This window comes from Varroa destructor, unplaced genomic scaffold, assembly GCF_002443255.2.
Source record: "Varroa destructor unplaced genomic scaffold, Vdes_3.0 BEIS01000002.1, whole genome shotgun sequence".
Taxonomy (NCBI): Eukaryota; Metazoa; Arthropoda; class Arachnida; order Mesostigmata; family Varroidae; genus Varroa; species Varroa destructor.
In genome coordinates, this window is record NW_019211455.1 from 23,418,376 (window position 1) to 23,441,416 (window position 23,041).

General features: G+C 44.0%; 1 long non-coding RNA gene across 1 annotated transcript; it reads left to right on the top strand.

Moving 5' to 3' along the window:
* The first annotated feature begins 524 nt into the window (after window positions 1–524).
* LOC147757541 (uncharacterized) lies at window positions 525–21,947 on the top strand. The gene is made up of 3 exons (XR_015321511.1): window positions 525–859; window positions 21,075–21,161; window positions 21,414–21,947. It is a non-coding gene; the product is annotated as an uncharacterized LOC147757541 (long non-coding RNA).
* The last annotated feature ends 1,094 nt before the right edge of the window (window positions 21,948–23,041 follow it).

Here is a 23,041-nt window from a genome sequence, read left to right on the forward strand (position 1 = left end):
CGATCCCTCTGCTCGCATTAAAGAAACTGTTCACGGTACAAGGGCAAAGACATAATCAATAACGATTACCAGAGTTAGTACTATGAAAACTAGTTGAAATGAAGCTTTTACGAGCCGTTGTCTTTTAGATATACACGCATCAGGATGGCATCAATTTTTAATTTAACAAAAACATTACAAGCACTCACTATCCTTAAAAAAAGAAAACTAGTCAATGTTGTGTATGTGTTCACGGAGCAGCTTCAGCTTCACTTTGTATCTGTACAATAGATATCTGTCGAGCGACTTTTGCCATCATACACGTGTAAGCTAACGTTGTACCGGCGTGTCCACTATGCTACATGTCAACAATAAACGGCCTGCGAGCGTTTACGAAATAGAACTAGCTGTGAGGGCCGTATTGGCGTATCTAGTGCGGTGCCAAGGCTACAAAAGTAAGCAATATTGTCGAGAAATACATAATGTTCTAAATGGTCACGACCATGAGTCACGATTAGTCACCGATAACTTGTTATGTCGGCATAATGAATAGTCACGTTAGTTACGTAGGATCAAGCTGGCTTTGAGAATGGTACGCGTGTTGTCTTCCAAGAAACCGCTATATCTCAGAAAACAAGCATCTGTTATCTAACATCGTGGAATGGCTCAGCCATCGAACGAAACTATAGTGGTTTATATAGCTCGACTTCAAAAGGCTATGTCGTCAAAAAATGGTACCTTAGCCCGTGGCAACGGCTGTTCGGGTGCTGCTGCTCTAAGTAAGCCTATTATATTCGAAAATGGAATAGACCAACGCGACTTTTGCCTCTGAAATTGACAGCAAGAAAATCAATATGTACTCGATGGCGATAGATTAAAGGTGCGTGTTCTTCTACAGCTGGAATATACGCTATTGTTGCAATACACAATATAGTAATAGGCGCGCTTAACCCACATCGACGAGATATAGTTTACACTTACAGATGATTTGCTAGTGATTTTATCGGTCGGACTGCTCTTCATTGTGAACGTCTATTGACGCGTCGTGTCCGTCTGCATCACCATGCCAATTTGCATAGCTACGATAGTATGTCCTCTTTGTCCGGGGCGTGCAAGGCGGCAGTCTAAAGTGTTTGGGTCGACTAAACCAGACCTGACCAGGGAGAAGCAAAAGGGAGCTTCTCTTATCGGACTCTACTTATCTGTATTAGCTCCAGCTACCGGAGTTGCTGGCCACTGAATTATTCAGGTGAAACGATCCGTCAGTTCGACTGTTACGTACCCTGCCGCAGAGGGTCGACTGATTTAAAATATTAGAATTATTATCGTGGCTCGTATCAAGCTCGCGCAACGCATGTCTACTGACGGCTACAACTTGAATCTAAATAAATATGAGTAGTGGCGACTCGTGTTTGACGCTATACGTAATCGACGTCGCGTACGCAAGTCTATCATGTATATGGGTTTGAATGCTGCCGACCCATCAGCGAGGGGTTCTGCTAAAAGAAACGAAAACATTACGTGACCAATTCAAGTTATGGATGAATCTCTGGCTAGAGAATGGTTTAAGTATTTCGTGTCATCGACGAGGGAGAAAAAGGTGCATTTCTTCGATACGAAGTAGGATCTTCATGATATTGTTCAGTGTGTGCAAATAATCGTTATGAACGCTACGTAGTTCTCAGCATTTGGTTAGTCCCTATTTGTTCCTCAGGTTTCGTAACGCGAACCTAAATGTTGTACACTACACAAAAGGAAACATTGTACATAGCCGAGTTCACTACGCTATTTAATAGCGCTAATTACATTAATGCTATTAAATCGCTGCGTCCGTCGTTCGCCGTTAAAGATTCCAGTCCTTTTTCCCTTTCGCAGCGAAAACAGGCCTAAAATGTCGATGGCAGTGAACGACGTTGTCAACAGAAAAGAATGTCCTTACGGTAATGCAATTGACACGTCTGCTTACGAACCTTAAGGACGCACGGTAGGGATAGGTTATAATAGATCGTCAGAGTGAGCACGGTCCCCGTCGTGGTGGGGGGCCGATTAGCCATTCGGTGTAATGGTACTTAACGGCGGTTCCGGACGTACACCTACCCAAAGCGTTTAATGAACAGACCGACAAAGCCTTGCTGCCTAACAGAAGCAGAAGGATCATTTCCACACATTCATCATCTCTATTTAAAACGAAGCAGAAGTGTCGCCGCTGCCGGACGCGCACAATCGATATTCACGGTATTTTTATGGTAAATAGTGTTATAATACGGACCATACTTGATATTGGTATGATAAAAACAACATATGCATAAGAGCAGTGTAGCTATATAAAAGGAAAAACCGGGCTGCGTTACACAGGCACAAAGAGGATCTCGTCTATCGAATAAATGAGATGGGTAGTAGATAGTAACACGTTAGTAAAAAGCGTACAAAGAGCGCGTATATAATATTTGATACAATAAGGCTATGAGTGAAGAAAGACGCTTGTGTTTATCAATTGTTTTGTCATTCATTAAATTGTGATGATACCAATGCGAGGTGTGACGATGACAAATTATGATGGCTCGTTCCCTGCTCGTTCTAACGAGGAAGATATAGCAACAGCTGTCGCTAGAGATGCGCGCTTGTTTAAGACGCGAGTGGCTTCAACTCATAGTACCGTAACTACGATATTGACATTTGCCCTCACTGTCCTTAGATGATGACCATGTAGATGTCCTAGCCAAGTCAACGCGCATCTAATAAGTTTAGTTAAACACAAAAATGACGGAATGATTCGAGGTTGCTGAATAAAATCATCCGACGATAGCCGTGATAATTTGTCAATAGTGCCTTATTGTGATGCTATATTTCGAGAATTTTCGTTTGTAAAGCGTAAGCATATTAAGGTGTATCTATAAATTCGCTAGTCATAGGAACTTGGCTTATGTAGACAGATTATCAAATGCACCGTTTGCACTTTTACGTAACGCGTCAGAGGGCATTCCGATTTGCCTCATGCAACAATCAAATGGAATCATTTACTGTTGACCTTTTCGGCCCCAACTCGAGATCAGTGGTCGTTATCTCGGGATTGGATTATATCGTTGTTGTTCTCGCTGCTGCTGTTGGGGTACACGCTATGACTAAATACTTAACTAAGGTTAGTCTCCTCTGGGCAACTGGGTTGACTCACGGCCAACTTAGAGGACCACCAGCAACAACATCACCACCATCATCATCGCCGCCAGCAGCAGCACCACCACCACCATCACCACCACAACCGTCAACATCGTATCTGTTATCGCAAAGATAATTACGATTATCAGTGTGGGATCGGTGTCCGTTTGACGTGGGATATGAGATGCGCGGAAAGCGACGAGCAAAGCGCTGATAGAGCGATAGAAGCCAAAAATGAAGAAACAATCGAAAGAAGAACCCAGGAATGACGCCATCACAGGTTTCTTAACCGGGAGCAACCAGGAAACAGGCATAATACATAACAGAGGCCCATCCACATATCTCTAGAGCTGTCAAGAAACGGCAGAATAGCCGGGCTTTGAATAGGTTAACAATGTTAGCTAAGTTCTGGCAGTGTTGAAGGAATCGTTGTGGCTACGCTCATATGCTGATGATGCTCTTATTAATACTGTTTCTTCGCAGGCCTCTAAGAAAAGGTAAAAGCAAGCTTTTCAATGAAATGACAGACAAGTTCGCATGTGATTGTTTTTCCTAATCGGACCCATCTCGTAAACACAAAAAAAATATTTGGTCAGCAATACTACATTATCAATTTCGGACAACGTTTGCATCATGGGAATATACGAGATCGATAACCCTGTAAGTGGTTAGATAATAGTCGAAATATTTGAAATGATATGTATTAGCTCATCGTTATTTGCACAACCCGAACATCGATATACACGTATTACGTATAAGTTGAGATATTTTTTATTGACGGACTAACAAAATTATTGGGGCCGACAACAAAAGTTACCTTCAGTTTTCTGCACGAAGCCTCTCCAGGAAGCAACAGAAACAACGTTATTACAGCAGTGACGATAAAGCGGTAAAGAACTAAAAGTAAACATATCAGTCGCCGTACCAAAACTGATCGGAATACCAGATTTTCGATCATGCGCCCGGGTGACAAGGGAGCCGGGGAAACTGCAGACGATACTCGAACCATTTGTTTGTGAGCTTCGCTGACAAACCCGATAGCATAGACACGACCTACGCTATCGTAACTACATAAGAACTACACGGTACTCGGAAGAGCAACAACAAATGCGTGATAATAGCAATGGCATAAATAATAAACAATAAATAGCACACCTCGGGTGTGGGTTCACTATTATCGCCTACCACAGAACCACACTGTCCCAAAACCAAAACGCTTCCTGTAAACCGTTTCGGCTTCCTGGCCCCGTTTTACTGTCCTATAATTACCTTTGTCCACCTTTTTTTTTGTCAGCCTATCCTAGGTTGTGTCGACGACTGTTCGATCTGCATGTCCCTTCTTGGCAGCACAACCTACTTATTTTTGCAATTCGAGTTCAAGGGAAAATTTTCTAAGCTGCACGGGACAACGAAAACGATTTGAAGTGTGGAACTAAATCTTTTCGTTGCTATACAGTGTAATAATTGAGCATCAGTAAACAACAAATCAAAGAACAGTAGCAATAAATAAGGCAGAACGCAATCGACAGACAAAAGGGAAACAAAATAAAAAGCAACAAGAAAAAAGGAAACTCCACATTTTAATATGTTTATATTAAATACATGTTCACAAGGCCCAAGCAATGGCCGATAAGAGTGGCAATAGACCGGTAAAACGGCGCTTCGACGACGCAGAATCCACATTCGACTTCCGTATTGATACAAAGCTGTAATTGTTTCAATGTCTGCGTGTGCCGGCCAATTTCTGGTAAAGGATTCGCTGGATAGGAGTGAATCCGTCTCGTTCTCCGCGGTAGCAAACAGACGAACCATTTGAACTAAGCCAGTTGAAGAACAAGGTCCAGCTCTAGCTGTTTGTCTATCTTTTCCGTGTTTCTCCTTTTCATCAGAGTCTTCTATTGTCGAAAAAAGTTTACTCAGAGTCCCACGACCACGACAAGTGTCACGTTGCGCGCAGTTAGCTATTGTACAACAACGGTCTTTCACAGCGGTGGCAGCAGCAGCAGCAGCAACAATAGGGGAGCCAGCACTAGTGTATATATTTTCCCGTAGACAGCTTTGTTGACCACCCCCTGAAATTTCGTAGCTGCTTTCGTCTGACGTATAGAATATGATTACGTCCTGGATTACGGTTGTTTAGGCATCAGACGCAGCGATATCGTATTGCACACCATCACCGTATTATTGACGCAGCTTGTTTTAGACTTACTTTTACAATTGTCGTACGAAGCCGGTAAAATTGTTGTCGACTCGCGATGAGAAGCTATCAGTTGCGAACGAATCAAGATACAATGCACTTGTGCCTGTACGAGCACAACAGCATCTTACTCTTCTAGCTACCGGGCGGGAGGGGGTTCTACATAAAATATCTACAGGGGTTGTGGATAGATTTTGTCAAGATCATGCCAATCGATTCTGTATCACAATGGAGACCAGCGCTTAATGGGAAAGCCGTCGCCTTAAAACGTATTATAATTTGCACTGATCGTTGATTAGTTCGCCCTGTGAACAGGCACGTAATACGAATATATCGGTGAAAATAAACTAACCGAAATCTACACATCCTTAGAATTGAAGCAGTATCGAACCCTCTTTGGAAATATGCGTTCCAATCAAAAAGCGCCTGTCGAAAAATAACAGCACCATTTGGACCAGTAACAAGTCCAAGTTTGTCCGCAAACACATTAACATTACGGGTAGTGAAAAACAGGGTTCTATCCAAAAAAAGAAAGTAGGACCCGCGAGATAAGTGTATTTCTGCAGTGGCAAATATCGTACTAGGTCAGGTCGGCGAACCTGACGGCCTTAAGTTTCTCACTTGGCTCGTTCGCAATATGACAGTGTATCTGAATTCCGTCTCTTAGATAAACGCTTTTGTGGCCTGATTGACCGGACGCAGCTATTGTACTGCCAACATCCGTATATATTTTTTCAATTAGTCATGCTAGTTGGACCATCATCCCACCGTGTCGGTAACTGTTGTTATTCAGGACGGAAGTTTAACTAGTCTCTGTTGATGATAAATGATAATTTGCCTAATAAAGGATCGCTGAACAGGTAAATGGTGAGAAGACATTATCAAATGTTTGTTTTATAGCCGACTGGCTTCGGCTATGTCTTTGACATGTCTCTTCCTTCGTTCGTTTGTAACCATTTCAACAATTACAAAGTCTTGCCATATGTTTCAACAAACGGCATTGAAATAATGCTCTTCGTATCTTAGGTCCATGCTTTGTATTTCGGCAATGGCAACATTCACAGAAATAATCAAACGCTCTGGTAACAGCTGTGCATTTAACTGTCCTGCAACCCGTGAACCTCGGATGATTCGTGCACTTAGAGAACGATCTACGTCCTGATTTTATTGGCCTGATTAGACGAATCAAATCAGTATTAGATATCTAAAGACTATCTAAGCAAAGCGGAGGTCTGTATCTAATTTCGAAATGTGTTTGCTGTTTTAGTACAGCCGTCCTCAAACCGTTCGATATATAGATGACTCTATAGTATTTCTAAGGTTAGATCCAAAATGCACCAGAACAATTGCTTGTTACTGTATAAAGTTCAGCTCCGTCAGGCGGTACGAGCGCCAATCACTTGCCAAAGCCCAAAAATACTAATAGACTACATAAAGGAATAGCTAGTCAACAAATCTTAAGTATACCTGAAACGAACGTCAGTCATCCGTTACCCCTAACTCTTCTTCCGTAGATAAAGCACTTGCTGTTATTCAGCCTATACTAATTCTAACGCCTCCCTTTTACGTTCTGCGTCTACCGAAACAAACCGCTACTCGACCCCGACCTAGCATCTTTTAACAAGGCCGCATATTAATCGAAGCTATTATTGCCACCTTTTTTTTTTACCTGGCTACATACCGAACGCTCGATTCAGTTTCCTTACGCTTTATTTTGTTTGTCTTAGCATTAGGCCGTAGCCATTCAAGCGATCTATGATCACAAACGCCGCATACTGCCCCCTCTGCGTCCGCTTTCGTATAGCTGACCATTGGTGAAACATCAATGATCATAGTATTACCATATTTCTTCCATTAAAATGCGGCAAGCTGCCGTCGCTGCCGCCAGGTAGCCAGGAGGTCGTCGACAGCAGAAACGAAGCCGACGCAGCGGTAGGTGATGCGAAGCCTCCGATCTGTAAAGTATTCGTCTGTGCGCTAGTCTAAGCGGAGCCGTAAAAATATCGACTGAAAGACGCCGAAGATCGCTGTTCGCCGTAGCAGTTTGCAAAAGACAGAAGCAAAAGCAGAGCAATGTTCAGAGGCATTGTTCAATCGAAAGTACAATAGGAATACTATATCTATACCATAGAAAAGACAACAGAGAAAGAGAACGCCTGTGAGTTTAAGATTCGGAGAACGGAAACCCAGTATAGGGGGAGGACTTCGTCAAGACACAATCCCTGTCCCCAAACCATTTACATCGGAAGACAATTAGTAAGCTTGCTATTGTTATTGCCACACTTTTGGAGGCTGGAATTATTTTTGGTGCTCTGCATTTTTCAGGGATTGCTGCTGGTCATCGTCAATGCCACCGCGGGTGATTTCGTTTCGACTTCGTTACATACACTCACAGTCACATATCTGTATATGCCTGCAGTATTCAGACATAGAAGTGAAAAGCTTGACAATTGTTTAAAAAATTGTCACAGTAATTGTTATAGCGGCAAGGACGCAGTAATAGCAACAGCTAGAACAGTGGCACGCTAGCCGGCTCCCACTGTCACCCCCCACTCTAACTTATGTATGATACGTTTATTATGGTCGTTATCATCGCTGTCTATAATATGAGATAGTGTAATAGTCTGAGATGTGTGGGTCCCGTTGACGTCGACGTTTGGCTGCCAAGCACGCTGGCCCAGCATGATGCGGCAAAAACAACGGGGAAACATTGCTGCCAGTGTCACAAAAGCAAAGATCCAGATCACAACCGAGCGTTACTGTCACATCCCTTGCACATCGCTGTTATTAGTTGGAATAACAAAGATGCGTGAAGGATCGAAAGGAGAGCATGCGCCGCTGTTATTGCGTTTTACTAATTCGCAGTATAAAAGGCAGCCCAATGACGTCCTAACCGCCCTTAGCTGTTTGCTTGACAGCCAAACAGAAGTAAATAGAATTTTTACCCGTAACTTGGCCTGTCTGCAAGCGAGCTCAGACAAAGGGAAAACTGAGTCGATATTTGCCATAGATGTCCTATTTTTGATCCGTCTGTCGTCTCCGTTCTCAGTCATATATCGTATGTTCACATAGCACAAAACTATATGTTAGCTTGATCAAAAAATAAAAACAGCGGATTGCTGGCGGGTAGCAAAGAAAAGCATTCTTCACATTCATATCCTAGCAATATCTCAATAGATTATGTATTTGCCATCACTCTTTAAGGACCTCTTGCCAGCTGTTTAAACGACATTTTTATTCCGTCTCGACTGGAACGTTCAAGCTGCTCTAGAGCTCGCCCAACCAGTTCTTAAAAGCCTTATCTAATTTTAAATGTAGGGTTGTACGTTTCTTTTGCCAGTGCCTTGAAAAATGGTAGGACGCTTTTATGAGGTTTAGAAAAGACGGTGGACACAAAAAACTTTTGCACTCAAACCGTTGCAAGAGGCTTTGACGATTCGCACGATGGCTGGCTTGCGTTGTCGTTTTTGGCTTTCCTCTACCCTCTACATGCGGCTGGGATCTTTCTTAATCGTTCTTTTCGCTCTTATATGTGTTTCGATCTATACGATAGTTCCAGTTTCCGGGCAACGCACATTGGTGGCCTGCTCTATGCGCACATGCCTTGTCCCTGGGTTTGGGAGGGTTATTTGCGGAGCCGTTCGATGGTCGGCCGGAGCGAGGTGCATTCGCTAGCTATAAGATGGCTTTCTTGAACTTAGCAAAACTCACCTTTAGGGAATTCTCGAAAGTATGGAGTTCGTACCGTGTACGAGCTTAGACTGTCTCGTTTAGCATTTGGCCTAAGCACGAGCACTTTTTTCGCGAGCCACAGATATCCGTGCGGCTTAAACAAAGATGAAACGCTTTTCACTACAGAAACATTACAGCAGAATTAGAAAGTAGAAAGTATTTTGGGTTGCTACATAGAACTAACTAAACAATAGAAAGGGGAAAGCAAACGCTTGGATAACGGATACCACAACCGTCTCTGCAACGAACGTCTAGCTAGTTAGGTAGCTCAAATATTATCTCGTAAATAAATATTTTCCAAATTTCTTTTTGAAAATAGGTAATTTTAATAGTCAATTCCTAAGTTGATATATATATGAAAGAATTGAACGAGTAAAATTTATTGAGATCAATGTTCTACAGAAAAGATATTAAATGAAGCTAGAATTTTTTAGAAGGCTGGCGTGTCACTATGCGCTAGAGTCGCAGAACAAGTACTGCACGTCGTCCCGGTACGTGCGTGATTGTTTGTGTACGCACGTTTGCTGAACTTAAGACACGCGGTTGGTATAACAATAATATCTAGCGAAATTTACGTAATTTCGGGAACTTCATTCACTATAATGCTCCATATTGTAGACATTGAACATTTGAACAAATCAAGGCGACCTGTAGACGGCCTAAGCAATTATTTTTTGTATAATGACGTACGTTCCGAATAGCGACCAGCACGGAATCTATTCAACCTTTTGTTGACTAACTAAACTAAAAAAAAAAAAAAGTAAATGTCAGTGCAAGCATCATCTCCAAGCTTGCCCCTAATCGTCTTCGTTCCGTATCCTTCTGACTACCTTCTCTAAATGGAATACTCTCAAAATGTCTATGGCTCCTATCACACAGCGGAAGAATTGTATCGTAGAACATTTTACCACCTTAACGATGTCATAAGGAGTGCGAAGTGCATTTTCTATAAAGCTGAAGGCCTATTTGAATTTAATATCATCAGAATACTTGTGCCACCCATCTATCACCACGGTCAAAATGGGCCCCCTTCCCGATGCAAAGCTAACAACGATTGTTCTCTAATATCGGCTGTATCGGTGGTATAGAGAGAGAGAGAGCTCCCTTTCCTCCGGTCTCTGCGAGCATGGTCGGTTTAAAAGTCGAAATGGGTTTAACTTATTAACGTGTTAATTATGCTAATATATTAGATAAGACCCGTAATCACCGTCGTCGTTATCGGGCTTGTACTCAATAACAATCCGAATTGTGTGTAATGTTCTTGAAGTAGTTCTGGTCAGTTTGGCCATGTTTAATTATTCATTCGATAAACATCTATAAAGCTTTACTTTAGAAGGGTCGAGTAGCAGCTGCTGTGTGTTACTGGCCAGCCGATGGCATACGATCGTCGTATCGAGCATTATGCGGTTACCGACGATGCGTTCAGCACGATCCTTACCCGCTGCTTAACAATGCACGCCGGTGACGCGCACCGCAAACGACCGTCATCGATCCGGTATAGCCCCGTTGCTAGTTAAGCCTAAATTAAATGAACGTGCACGTGTGTTTAAATCTGCATATGCGCCATATGGATGAAAGGATTTACTATAGCTGGCTGGATCGCTGCTACAGTTCTCATCATCTAGATAAGTTGTAGGAATAAATAAAGTTATATCTAGATAGTGTATTTCTTGTTTGTCTAATGAGTTGTACGCGTCTTAGCATAAGATGATCGGTCAATCGCTCTCGGATATATGGTCAGCAAACCTAAACGATGCGCTCAACAAGCGTCCACGAAAACGATACTATAATTATAGCAGTCCGAACGACTGTTACTAAATCGAAAACGTTCGGTATTATTCTTGTACAAATCGTGTACATGTGATTATGCAGAGGCAGCGGGTAACGCACCGCTCGTCATACGAAAAGTCCAAAAATTAAATTGTCCAATAGAGGCTACTATCCGCCAATCGGCTATAGCGAATGCTGCCTTTGGTGACACAACGACAAAAGTTACCACGGCTATTCAAGTTTCAGGGGTATCGCTTTTGGGCGAACGCTGCCGGCCGGCCGAGCCAGCTTCTTCAATCTACGATACAGTACAATGAAGAACACAGTTATATCGTTTGAGAGAGAGATGTAAATAGCATTAAATGATTGCTGATACGCGTGGCATGCTGTTTAGTTTCGGACGGCGTCGTTTCATTATCGATTTATCTTCTCTTGTTTACTAGTTCGTATATGACCTGCTACAGTCAACGCTACGCACAGGGGGTCTACGCAGACAGGTACTGTCCAGGCTAATATGCCTCTCTGTTGACTATACGCATAACGCTGTCCTATTTACGTTACGTAAAAACGTTTCAATTAAGCGAGTAGTTAAGTCAACTAGTTTGAAAAATGGACAATTGTAGAAAACTTGGGTCTATATAAACCCAAATAAGCTAACCTATACATCGCTAGATGTAACCCGGCGCTAGAAATTAAAGCGATTGTTGAAGACGTTTTCGTTGAGAATAGGCCAAATCTATTGCATGTTTCCTTCGACACGAAATGAGATTATGTAATAACTGTTTTTCCTTCGTCGAAACTAAGTAGTACTTTTCAAGCTTCACGGGCCTACCTATACGCATATGTTTAGGGTAATATTTATATAGGGAAAAGACGCCTATGCGCCGGTTATTTGAAACATAATCAAAGACAGGGGAAACACTAAGCACGTAAATCAAAATTAGTACACCCAGTAAAAGGGACCGTAAAGAGTCGTATTCTTCTTTGGACTTCTTACATAATTGGATAAAGTTATCAGGACAAAAAAAAACATTTAAAAAAGAAAGCTGGTGGTAATGTTAACGGTTGGGCTTTTCTAGATCAAAATAGCTGTGTTTGAACGGTATCCCTTTTCTTGACGTGAAAGATCGATGTTGCTCAAAAGCACTCTATCTCGTATCATTAAAAACAACATTGGCTCTTGTGATATAGTTTTTGACAAGTTTATGCTTGTTAACTGTAAACTCAACACGACAAGCTTAAGTAACACAGATAGATACATATGCCAAGGGCCTGGATATGTCAAGCGTATGTACGCACCACTTGTTTGGACCTTGCAACGTGACGTACCAGCAGATCGTATACGTCTCAAATCTAAAACCAAAGTCGACAGAATTTAACCGCACATAACTGCTTACCAGATAGAGGTTAGCGTTCGCCTTCGGTTAGAACTTACGACATATCCTGTTATCCATTTGAACTCAACTTAGTGGCCCCCAACAACGCACCCCACTTGGTGCCTTTGACTACTTCGAAAACTCATTCACACGAAGTAAATAGCCCGAATCGTTATATACATATAAAACAGGTAAATCACCTTAAATAGTGCCTAATATTTACCTTTTTTTTTTTTTTTTACCAATTTGATGTTATTGTCGTTACTGTAGTTGACTCCTTGTATCATACCCTGTAATTCTGTAGCCCTATAGCTGGTGGCAGGTTTGCGCCACAACACGTCCCGCGATACCATCTAGCCACCATCTAACATCTGTCAGCGTTTATCTGCCTCGAGAGTAGCGTACGCCGCTGTGTTTCGCGCGGCGGTGCCGGTATGTTTGTTTTCCTGTGTGTCTTATTTTGCCGTTTGGCGGCAGGGGCTCCATATTATATAGGGGTTAACATAAACAGAGCAATTGGGCCTATTAGGGTAATTGTTGAAACCAATAGCCTTGGAACGTAAACTCGCTATTTCAAATTCGTAATAATAATATATGATCGAAAAGTGTTCTCGCTAATCGACACTTAGGCGCATTTTTTCCGAGGTTTCTCCAGCAACTTCTCCTTAAGGCCATACTGCTCAGGAGCATTCGATACTGCAGGAACCAGCTGGTGGTGTGTAGCAATTTTATTGTGACGGCTCTCAGCATCGAGACATAATGACTGTAGCGTATTGGTGACCTAACTACCTTTGAACAAATAGCAGGGGTTATTTATAGCTATTCTTTGGGGCCGCAATTTAAATCTTACTCTTATTCGTTGAATATCCGTAGACAGCGCGGCAACGGACGTAGATTGGGGGTGTTGCTGACCGAATGCTACGTTGCGTCTTTGTATGCGTGTCGTGAGCTTGCCGATTGTCTGTTCGCCTTTGATGGACTCATTTTAATGCATTTCGTAATGTAAGTTGCCGATACAGCCACTGCTGCTGCTGCTGCTACTGTCACTACGAATCATTCTCGTTCGTGCACGCATGCACGCATGCATACATACATAATGATAATTGCAACTGATAGAACGAGCCAGGAAGATCCCTAGAAGGTATACCTATTTTTCCAGCTGTAGCAGTAATAGTACTAATGGCGGTGTTGAAGGGTGCAGCTGATCATTGCGTCCCGCGCATCCTTTCACCGACTTGTCTGTTTGGCCGGCTGCGCTGTTCCTATCGGCCGCTTGCTCCTCACCAAGTGCTCGATGCGCCATATGTTACTTGCCCTGCGCGCGGGACACGCTGCGGCTATCGTCCTCATAATTAAACTCTCTCGGTCCAACCTGTTTTGATGCTTCTATTAATGTTCATGTAGATGGCTTTTTTCAAAGCGACTAACTCCTGTAGCAGTTGATTCTATGCAGCTGTCGTCGTCGCTGCTGCTCTCCAGCTGATGTCGTCCTGTTGAATTGCTCCGCGCACGGCTTCTCTGCGCTGTTGCTCGATCGTTGATGCGGCTCGTTCGGCCATATGCTCGTATTTCGTCAACCTGGCCGTTCTTTCGTCGGCTTTGTCGCCGTCGACGACGACGAGCCAAGTTCGTGCTTTGCCTATTGCTGCTCGCACAGCAAGAGAACGACCGGGATCATCATCATTATCGCCATTAACAACAACATTCGTTTGATAGCAGCGGAATCAACGCGCAGCCACTCACTCCACGGCCACTCAAATCCATTACGGTGCTTCAACCGGTGACGGAGCTCGACGGACTGCGCGTGTCCCTGTCGGTGTTCATCGGCCCCCTTCGCTCGTGGGTTACTCTAAGAGCTCCGCGCGGCGTCGCTGCTGCTATCGACGTTTGCGCTGCTAACGTTATCTATATACCCGCAGTTGCCATTTGATCTTGCTCTCGGTTCTCTAAATGCTGCATGCGGCCAGGCCGGGCCTCCGGCTGATTTCACAGTGGCTGTCGTTGCGGCGTTGAAGCTGAGGCCATCCTCTTGGTAGTTCGGGTGACGTCAGGACACCGCGGCCGGCGCGGACGGCTCGAGTCATAGCGGCGATGAAGGCAGAGGAAGCACCAGCGGTACCGCCTGGACACAGATAGACAGAAAAGGTTCACCATTCACCGTTTCTTGTCGCGGCTGCTAAACAGAGAGAAACCGAGAAGAGAGGGAGAGGGGGAACGGTGGTAGTGCTCCGCCGGCTGCCGTTCAGGTGGTTTCTCCCTGCTCTCACTCCCTTACCGTGTCGCCTCGTGTCAGCCAGCCGCTCGCTTTTGCAGCAGTGCTCCAGCCAACCGGTAACACAGCTGAAGTCGAGGGGGGAACTGGCCGACTGCCGCTGTTGCCACTGCTGCCGCCGCATGCTCGGTTTACCACCGAGTGTGGTCGCTATCACGCTGCTGTTAGAAAGCGTTCAGACAGCATGCGGAACAGCACAACGCGCACAATATAGTAGTAATGTTCGATGTGATTTGGCGCCGAACGGCACCGCAGAGATTCTAACAGCTGAGAGGAATGAAAAGGAAAGAGAGAGATTGCTGCGGCTGCTGCCGCACCAGTCAGCATCAATAGTAGCATTACAACAGCATACCGAACAGAGCAGAACGGAGCAACGCAACACAGCACAGAAGAATAATGCTTCGACGGCCACGACGAAGAAGGAAAAGAAATGAAAAAGGGGAGCCCGACCGACCGACCGACCGACCGGCCGGCCGGTCGGCCGGCCGGCCAGCCAACAGATCGACCGCCGTTCAGACATTCAGAGACGCGCGGCTCAGAAAAAGCGTCCCTCCAATAGTAGCGACAACAAAAACGGAGATGACGCTAACAGTCGCTGGTGGTGGTGCTGCGTTCGCCGCGGCCGCCATTTCTAGTTCGCGAGGCAGCAACCGCGGACCGCCGACCACCAACCGAATCGACATCGTCGACGCTTGGCCTTGCCAGCTAAAAGGGTTGAGTGGCCTCGCTTAGCCTTGAAGCGGGCCACGAACCATCTCATCGGTTCCCGCCAGAGAGAATCACAGGGCGTCGCCACGTGACCGCTGGCGCCATCTGCCGGCTGAATGAGGATAGCAGCGCGAGATATGTCTATATAGTCGTAGCTAGATAAGAACCGCCAAGAGCGTTAAACATTTATGAACCTCTGTTCCTTTTCCTTCTGAAAAAAGAACTTTTTTTTTCTAGGCGAGAAAAATAAGGCTCCAAGCTAATTGCTGCATTTGCTATTAGCAATTCAATGTATTGATTCGTTAATTTAGTATTAAAAAGGACTAGAAAATTGTAAGTAACTCTAATATGTTATAGATAATCAATTTATCGAGTATCCTTTTTAGCAAGATTAAAAATCGTGTTCTAATTTGAAAATAAAAAACGTCAGTTACGCCGCTCGAAATTGTGCTACTAAGTGAAATAAGCAGCGAAAACCCGACCGTCCTGCATCATTGGAGGCAATCAAGATGGTCATGCGAACTTTCGTTATAATAAATGAGGTATTGTTGCCTTAGTTACTTCGCGTTGCGTGATGATTTACTCATAATACTAAATGTCTATAAACAATATCATTTGCCAGACATCGTTGAAAAAAATAGACAGTTGTGTGATACGTATCTTCTCTATAACACATCTCACGCAGGACATTTCGGTCGTTGTTCAAATGAACGACTTTTTAACAGCAGACGGATGGTGAGGAAAGAGGATGAAGGGATCGAAGATCAAAATGTCAAAAATGTCGTCTCTCTATTTTGCGGTGATCAGTGTCGATCGTTACAAGGTATTGCTGTTGCTTATCTATGCAGCCAACTATGGCGTCGGCGATCTGTCGGGCGATTTGTCTGGTTTGTTTAGCGACCTTACATGAGTGCTATGTCTATTACATGTAACACGATTGACTCACGTCCTGTACAGCCGCCCGGAGTGGTTGTCTTAAGAGTTGCACAGGCAAAAATATGATTCCAATAGTTGCCATCGTCAACGACGTTCGTTTCATCAGCGTCTCATTACCATCTAACGACGACCAATTCCCCGGGCGACTCGTTTGATATTAGGTAAAATGGGTTTCGTTCCATTTTTTTCGTGGGCTATATAAACATACAACAACTGGCCACGACAACGCTGGCCAACAGAAGAAGATAGCAAATTGTGTGATCCGTATCAACAGCAATAGAAAAATGAATATGCTAACGATCTAATCGAGTAAATTGCCACTACGACTGCCCCTGATGCTATTAGGTAAGCCATTTAACAAGGAAAGCAGTTGACAGGGTGATCGGAATTTGTGACGGTGTTCAGGTTACTTCTTCCGATAGCGCCATCCTGCGTTGTCGACAGCCGTTCGAAACAACCATGCGCATGCGGACACTCGGAAACGTCAGCGATTCATTGTGTTTAGCCGAACGAAGAAGCGGACAGAGTTGTCGAGCGTTAGTAAGAGAACCAAGTTCGCACCTCCATCCACGCCACGACTACGATTGATACCATTAATACTTCACTACACTCACAGTTCGAGTGCGAAAAAGGTAACCTTTTAAGTGACGATGCGCTTTTTTCTTAAAGGCGAGCCAATCGTCGTGATAGACGACGTAGGCCACCCTCGCGACTGAAGTCTTCTTGAAGTCGAACTGAAAGCTGCGAATGTTTCCAGCGACTACGATGGCGGTACGTGCTATCGGTAAGACACTGATGGAGTCAGTAACGAAAGCCGATGCGCATAGAGGCGGTCAAGCTGGGAATGCCTGAAAAATTCTAGAGAGAAAGAACACAATAGAACAGTAGGACACAGGTACATCAAATATCGCGAGAATCGTGGAAAGTCAGCGTCTAAGGGCAGATGGACAGATAGTTGCCAGGATAAGGCTTAAAGGCTGTTTTGTCTTTATCTTTGGCTCCTTCGAGAAGCGCCAGGGCAACAAACAACAGAGAGCTTCATAGATAGCAGTTGTAGCAGAGCTCGAGACCAAACGAGTGAACTACCAGGCGAGCGGGTCTAGCTATACTCGGCGAATCGGGTCGGATCAGATAGCGGTTACATACACCTATTGTGTAATTACATATTAATGTTGATTGACACTGGTCGTATTATTGTTTCTATGACGAGGCTACTAGTAGCTCCGCCTTTATGACGACCGCACCAAAATGTATTCACAACAAAGGGGAACTCTGTTGTCGCTTCGTCCGCTTCTGTTCAAGTTCTATCCTGTAGGTCTATGTGTTCAGAAAGGCCAATAAAATTCAACGAGACAGCAGAGAGATATAAAGTTTGGAAAAAAATTTAGCGGATTTAAGAATATATCGTGTGCTATTGCTATAGTGAAACTGGAAATATGCTTATTTACTCGTATACGCTGGTAAGAGGTTGAAGGATACATAGCCTCAGAAATACTTAAGGCAAAAAGAGACATGCACACATACACACACAGTCGCGCGTGCAAGTAACGCGCAAACATCTGCATGAATATTTTTCCATGATAGTTAATCCCGATGAATGCTAAAGCTCTATGAAATGCTATATGGCCTGTGTGATCTCGGAGTTGGCAAACGTTGAAGGCATTTACTTTCGGAGTACTTCATTTTCTCTATTGTTGGTGAATCTGCAGCTATAGCTGTCAGACAAACAGGCTTGCGGGAGCGAGCTGCAGCTAGCAAATGATGAACATTACTCGGGAATAACGTTGCTACTTCATCAAGGTAACGTACCGTTCGACGTAATGGATGCCGATGGGTCCAGATGAAAAACTGACGACGAAGAGTTTTACTACTGATACGCCATCTGCACCAGACGTAACCAGAAAAAAACGAAGGTAGTCTGAAAACTTAGGTATGATCATTTTGGATACTCTCTAAGAGAGTGGTGTTTTCCCCAACGACTGCAGAATTACAATGCAATGAGCCACGATGGCACCTCGATTTCTCATACGTACCACATAAGATGGTATATGTAGAAGTGCACCTGATCGGTATGGCAAACCCTCATTCGATGCGCAGGCGAAGCGAAAAAAACTCAGGAAATACATAATACTCGCGTGCGGTCTGCATGAAATATATCAATGCCGTTTGTGGAATCAGAATAATCAGTGGCGTAATTGCAGTGACCATCGACTCACGACTGCCACCAAGATTAGATCAGAACAACAGGGTCGGTTGAAAACGTAAGGGGAAATGGGCTAAGGGGGAATGGGGGAGCGCTGGAGGTAGGAGGAAACGGAGGGGGAGTGAAAAACCGAGAGAAAGATGAAGGCGCGAAAAAAATACGGACAATGTAAAATCCGGTGTGTGTTGACCCCTGAGGTATTAAGCTTCAGTAGAGCAGCTGGAGCAGGGCGATAATAGTTACCGAGCTTACGATCTGAAGTGCACAAACAACAATTGGCAGCAATAACATATCTGGAAAAGAACAAATTTGTTAGTTCGTCATAGTTGGCGTGTAAAGAGCCAAAGGTAACGAGTTAAAGGAAACTGGCCAAACAAGCAGGGTAGCATTCATAGGTGTGTCGGGTTGTTTTTTCGTAGCGCGCTCACGGAAACGCATATGTGTAACACGGGAAGATTGTTTTTCTATCTCAAGCTTATCCACTATTCTATAAACATAAGTCAAAATACTCGAACAATTATTGCTGTTTGTTTGAATTTCCTTATGGAATTTTTGCCGATCACCATATCCGAAGATCTAAACTCTCCCAAGAGAACCCAAAGACGTCGTTGCACATACTGCAGTTGCTACACAAGACAGTAGGAACCATTGACTGAAAGACGATTGACGCGTAGGATTGCTTTTTCGGAAGGTCCAGACGGAATGGGTATCAGTTACTAGCAGCTGAATTACAGCAGAAAGTTCTCCTTCGCATTTATCGAATCGGATATAATAGGGAAACGAACAAACTGCTATTTACTCGACAAAGATCCATAACACTTATCTGTTGGCGACAGTAACCGTTAACTAAAACGTGTTTGGCAGCCGTTGTTTGTATCGAAGATAAAAATAAATCTGCAAACTGGACTATTTACGGACAAGCTACTGATTAGATGTGGAGGAACAAATTGAAAGATAAACCTCTACTCATGTTGATTATAGCAAGATGAATACGGCAGATATTGAGAGGTTCAGATTTTTGTGCAGAATAAAAACTAACTTAAGAATAGTCTTAATCTAAACGAAGGACAACCCCGCTAAAAAGGAACGAGAAAATCAGTGGATAAAGGGGCAGTTGTTGCCGTTTTAGAAGCCTAATTTCGTCTAGCCAATCGTGGCTCCGTGGGAACCGTTGGCTTATGCTAAGTGCTATAGCGTCCATCCATAGATCATTCGTATTAATACAACGACTCCACCTTAAACTTCTAGCAGCAAACGGACGTCTGGTCATGGGAGAAACGCGATTCGTTCACAGTACTGTTTTTTCGATTGTATCCTCTCAGGAATAGTGTTGCGTTTTGTTGTCGATGGCGGGATTGTAGCGCAACAAAATAACAACAACATGTGGCTAGCTATTTCTTGTATTTATTTACCTGGCATATCTACACGTATCGCTTGGTGCGTATGCCCCTGCGAAGAGAAGGGGGAGAGAGAGGTGAATTGGCTGGAAAGGCAGGGACAAAAACCACAGTCCATTGCGCCCGTGACAAACGGCAAGACATACAGGCTATACACACCACAGAGGAAGATGGGCCCCCAGAAAGACAGATGAAAGCGACAGAAAACAACAAGTGACTGTAGCTCATTTCTGCTGATGTAGTGGATGAGTGAATGGATTGACACTCCTAAGCCAAGTTAGTAGAAACAGCCTGTGCTACGGACCGGCGTGAAAACCTTGGGAGCTTTCGTTGGCAGCATTTGGTACCAGCGATGCTCAGAAGGCTCTGAGGCGTACATACACAAAGCTTGCGCTACCGATGCCGCCGTCGTGCTTCTTGCTGCCTGCTCGTCTGAACTGCAAACATGGACGTGTCAAGGATCAGCTAATGACGGAATTATGGAAATAAAATGAACACAACGCTGCGTCAATAATAGCCGATGTGGCGGCGGTGGTGACGGCTGAGAGACGACAGCTTGCGAGTAACACCCGAACCATTGCTGCAACTGGAACTCGTGGAGAACAGATACGCTCAACGAAAACGAAATAAGCACAACTAATCCAAGATTATTCAGTCGCCAATAGCGAGGTCTTCTGGTCAGTCGTTGCAACAACGCATGATTTTTCATACATAGCTAAAATAGTATTACATAGACAGTGGCGCTGGTCGCATTTTTAAAAGCTAATTTAATTACCGCTCGATCCATGCTGTCAGCGGAGTTTCTCGGCGGAAACTTTTTTTATCTTATTTATTTCTAATTTCTATTTACTACTACTGCTGCTACTGTTCGTCAGTCGACTCCATATCAAACACTGCTTTCAACACGGCGACAACTAGCTCAGATATTCTAATTCGGCATCTCTTCGTATTTTGTTTGCTCTCTTCGCGCGGACGTTCGCTGCCTCACACTTGGCGGCAGCCGTAGCCGACCGACCAGGGCACCGCGGAACATGGCAAAACACCAGAGGCGACGGCGTACGCGTCGGCACCGAACCATAATGTCAACATGAAGGCCTGATTATTCTCATGATTCATTATGAACTCGGGAATGCTTGGAGTCGCTACTTCCAAACAATTGTAATGGCTTGCTAGCCGCCATTGCGAAAAGAGCCGGCGAATGTCGGGGCTTGAGCTGAAGGGACGAGCTCGGATAACGTGAACAGCAATAAGCGCTGGCCGGACTTGCTGATATTATGGCTGCTGAGAAAGCAGTTAAAGCTTTGACTAATATGCCCCATTTGCTTATCACTGTTGTCGTTACTTGCAGCACGTAAGGTACACAACTAAGGACGACAGCCATACCAGCAACGACAATGACGACAGGAAACGGCTGCGCCGTTGCAGCCGGTGAACTGTAAGGCAATTACGTAATTAAGCATACTAGAGTAATTATAAAGCCACCCTCGATTGGTGACGAAATTTTACTACACTTCTTCAACAAAAAAACAGCAAACGTAGGAGTGTCGTAGAAGCAGAAAAACTAAAAATCCTTTCTAGGGCTTTTAATATTTTAAATAAGAACTTCAGCTAGTCAGTTTTACCCGTTCTTATATATATATATATATGTATATATAGCAACAATTTTTTCATCTTTATTGCTGCGCAGGCTGCAGAGAACCCTTTGCCTTCACCGTGATCTGAAATATTAGTCATCGAAGCATGCGCTGGGCTGGATACGAGCGGCTTTAGTGTGCCACCTACGTGTGTCGTACACACGGAGTAATCACCGATAGATTACACGGCGATCGATCATTTGCAAGATTGATTGGATTTAATCAAGAAGAAGCTATTACTTGATTCTAGAAAGTGAACGCTTTCGTCGCCGGGACGTCTCGTTCCGGCTTTTAGGAGGTCACCTAGTCTTATCGTGTTGTCTGCCGCCCGATTCCGCTACAAGGCCTTCCTTGATGTTCTACCGACAAGCTCGTTTTTGGTCGAGGTGTTGCCTTCCCTTAAGCTAATATAGAATCGAAAACGTTGAGTATTATTTCAAGCTGAAATCAGAAATCTTCTTTCCAAGAATTAGCAACTTATACTTAGGCAGGTTTTCAAGTAGCACTTCCGAAAACAGCTAGCTGCATTTTTGCAACCTTAAACTACTGAAAGATAAGAAAAAATTGAAAATACAGAAAAAAGAACGTATCTTGGTATTATTTTCTAATAAAAAAACAATAATATTATTACCCATTATCTGGTAATGCTCTCAGCTGTTCTTATGTCGCACGCACGACGTAATTACCCTATGCCGTTTCTTCCTATCAGCAGCCATTTTCCTATAGCTATACCCCTGATCCCTGCCATGAGCCGCGACTCATTCGTTCGACTGCTGACACAGTTAGCAACGTGCAGCACCATCGTATAATACCTAAGCTACATAGCGGCCGACGAACGCCCTCGGGAAGTATGTACTTTGTTCACGATTCAAGTTTCCAGCAGCGTCACACTAGTGTGTACCGCTGCTGGAAACTGACCATTGACGGTGATACGACTCGTCAGCACAGCAGCAAACGACGATACACCCTTTTGTCTCTTCCATCTTGTTCACTCATCCAATATCTTCATTTGCACGATCAAACGATCGCTTTTCACGTCATAGCCAGTCTTTTTTTTCTTAGACGTCACATAAGAAAAACTTGCAAACGGTCCGGAGTGGTAATCGAGTGGGCGTCACTGTTTTCCAGCTGAGAAGCTTACTTTCTATAATAGAACATATGATAGATAGAATCGAGCTTAAACGTACACACACACACAAACAAACAAACACCAAAAGGCAGGCAAAACGTAAAATAGTTTTTACCTTCACTGATGTTGCTATCTCGCCAGCTACCTTATACCCATTCGAATGCGCTGACGTATCCCCTTGTTATCCTTTGGCCGTGCTTGTCGTATAATGACGAGCTGATTAACAGCCGTTGTATATATTCAGATACATCTTTCTCCCCCGGGTTCGATGTTACTGCCTTTTCATCTTCGATCATTGCTCTTTTGACGTCAGATAGATGATAATACACAGACAAATGCTGTTTGACCCGTGGCCGACCGTTGCTGCAACAGGCCTGCGCGTTACTGCTTGTCCTACCGTTGTTATAGGCTGTCCTATTATCACTTCGTGTATTTCGACTCCGGTGTGCCGATGTAGGTGTGCATATGTACACCACATGACATGTTATATATATTCGCTTGTTTCCGTAGTGCAATGAGATAGCGGATCGTTTGTCTCGAGATTTGCTTGAT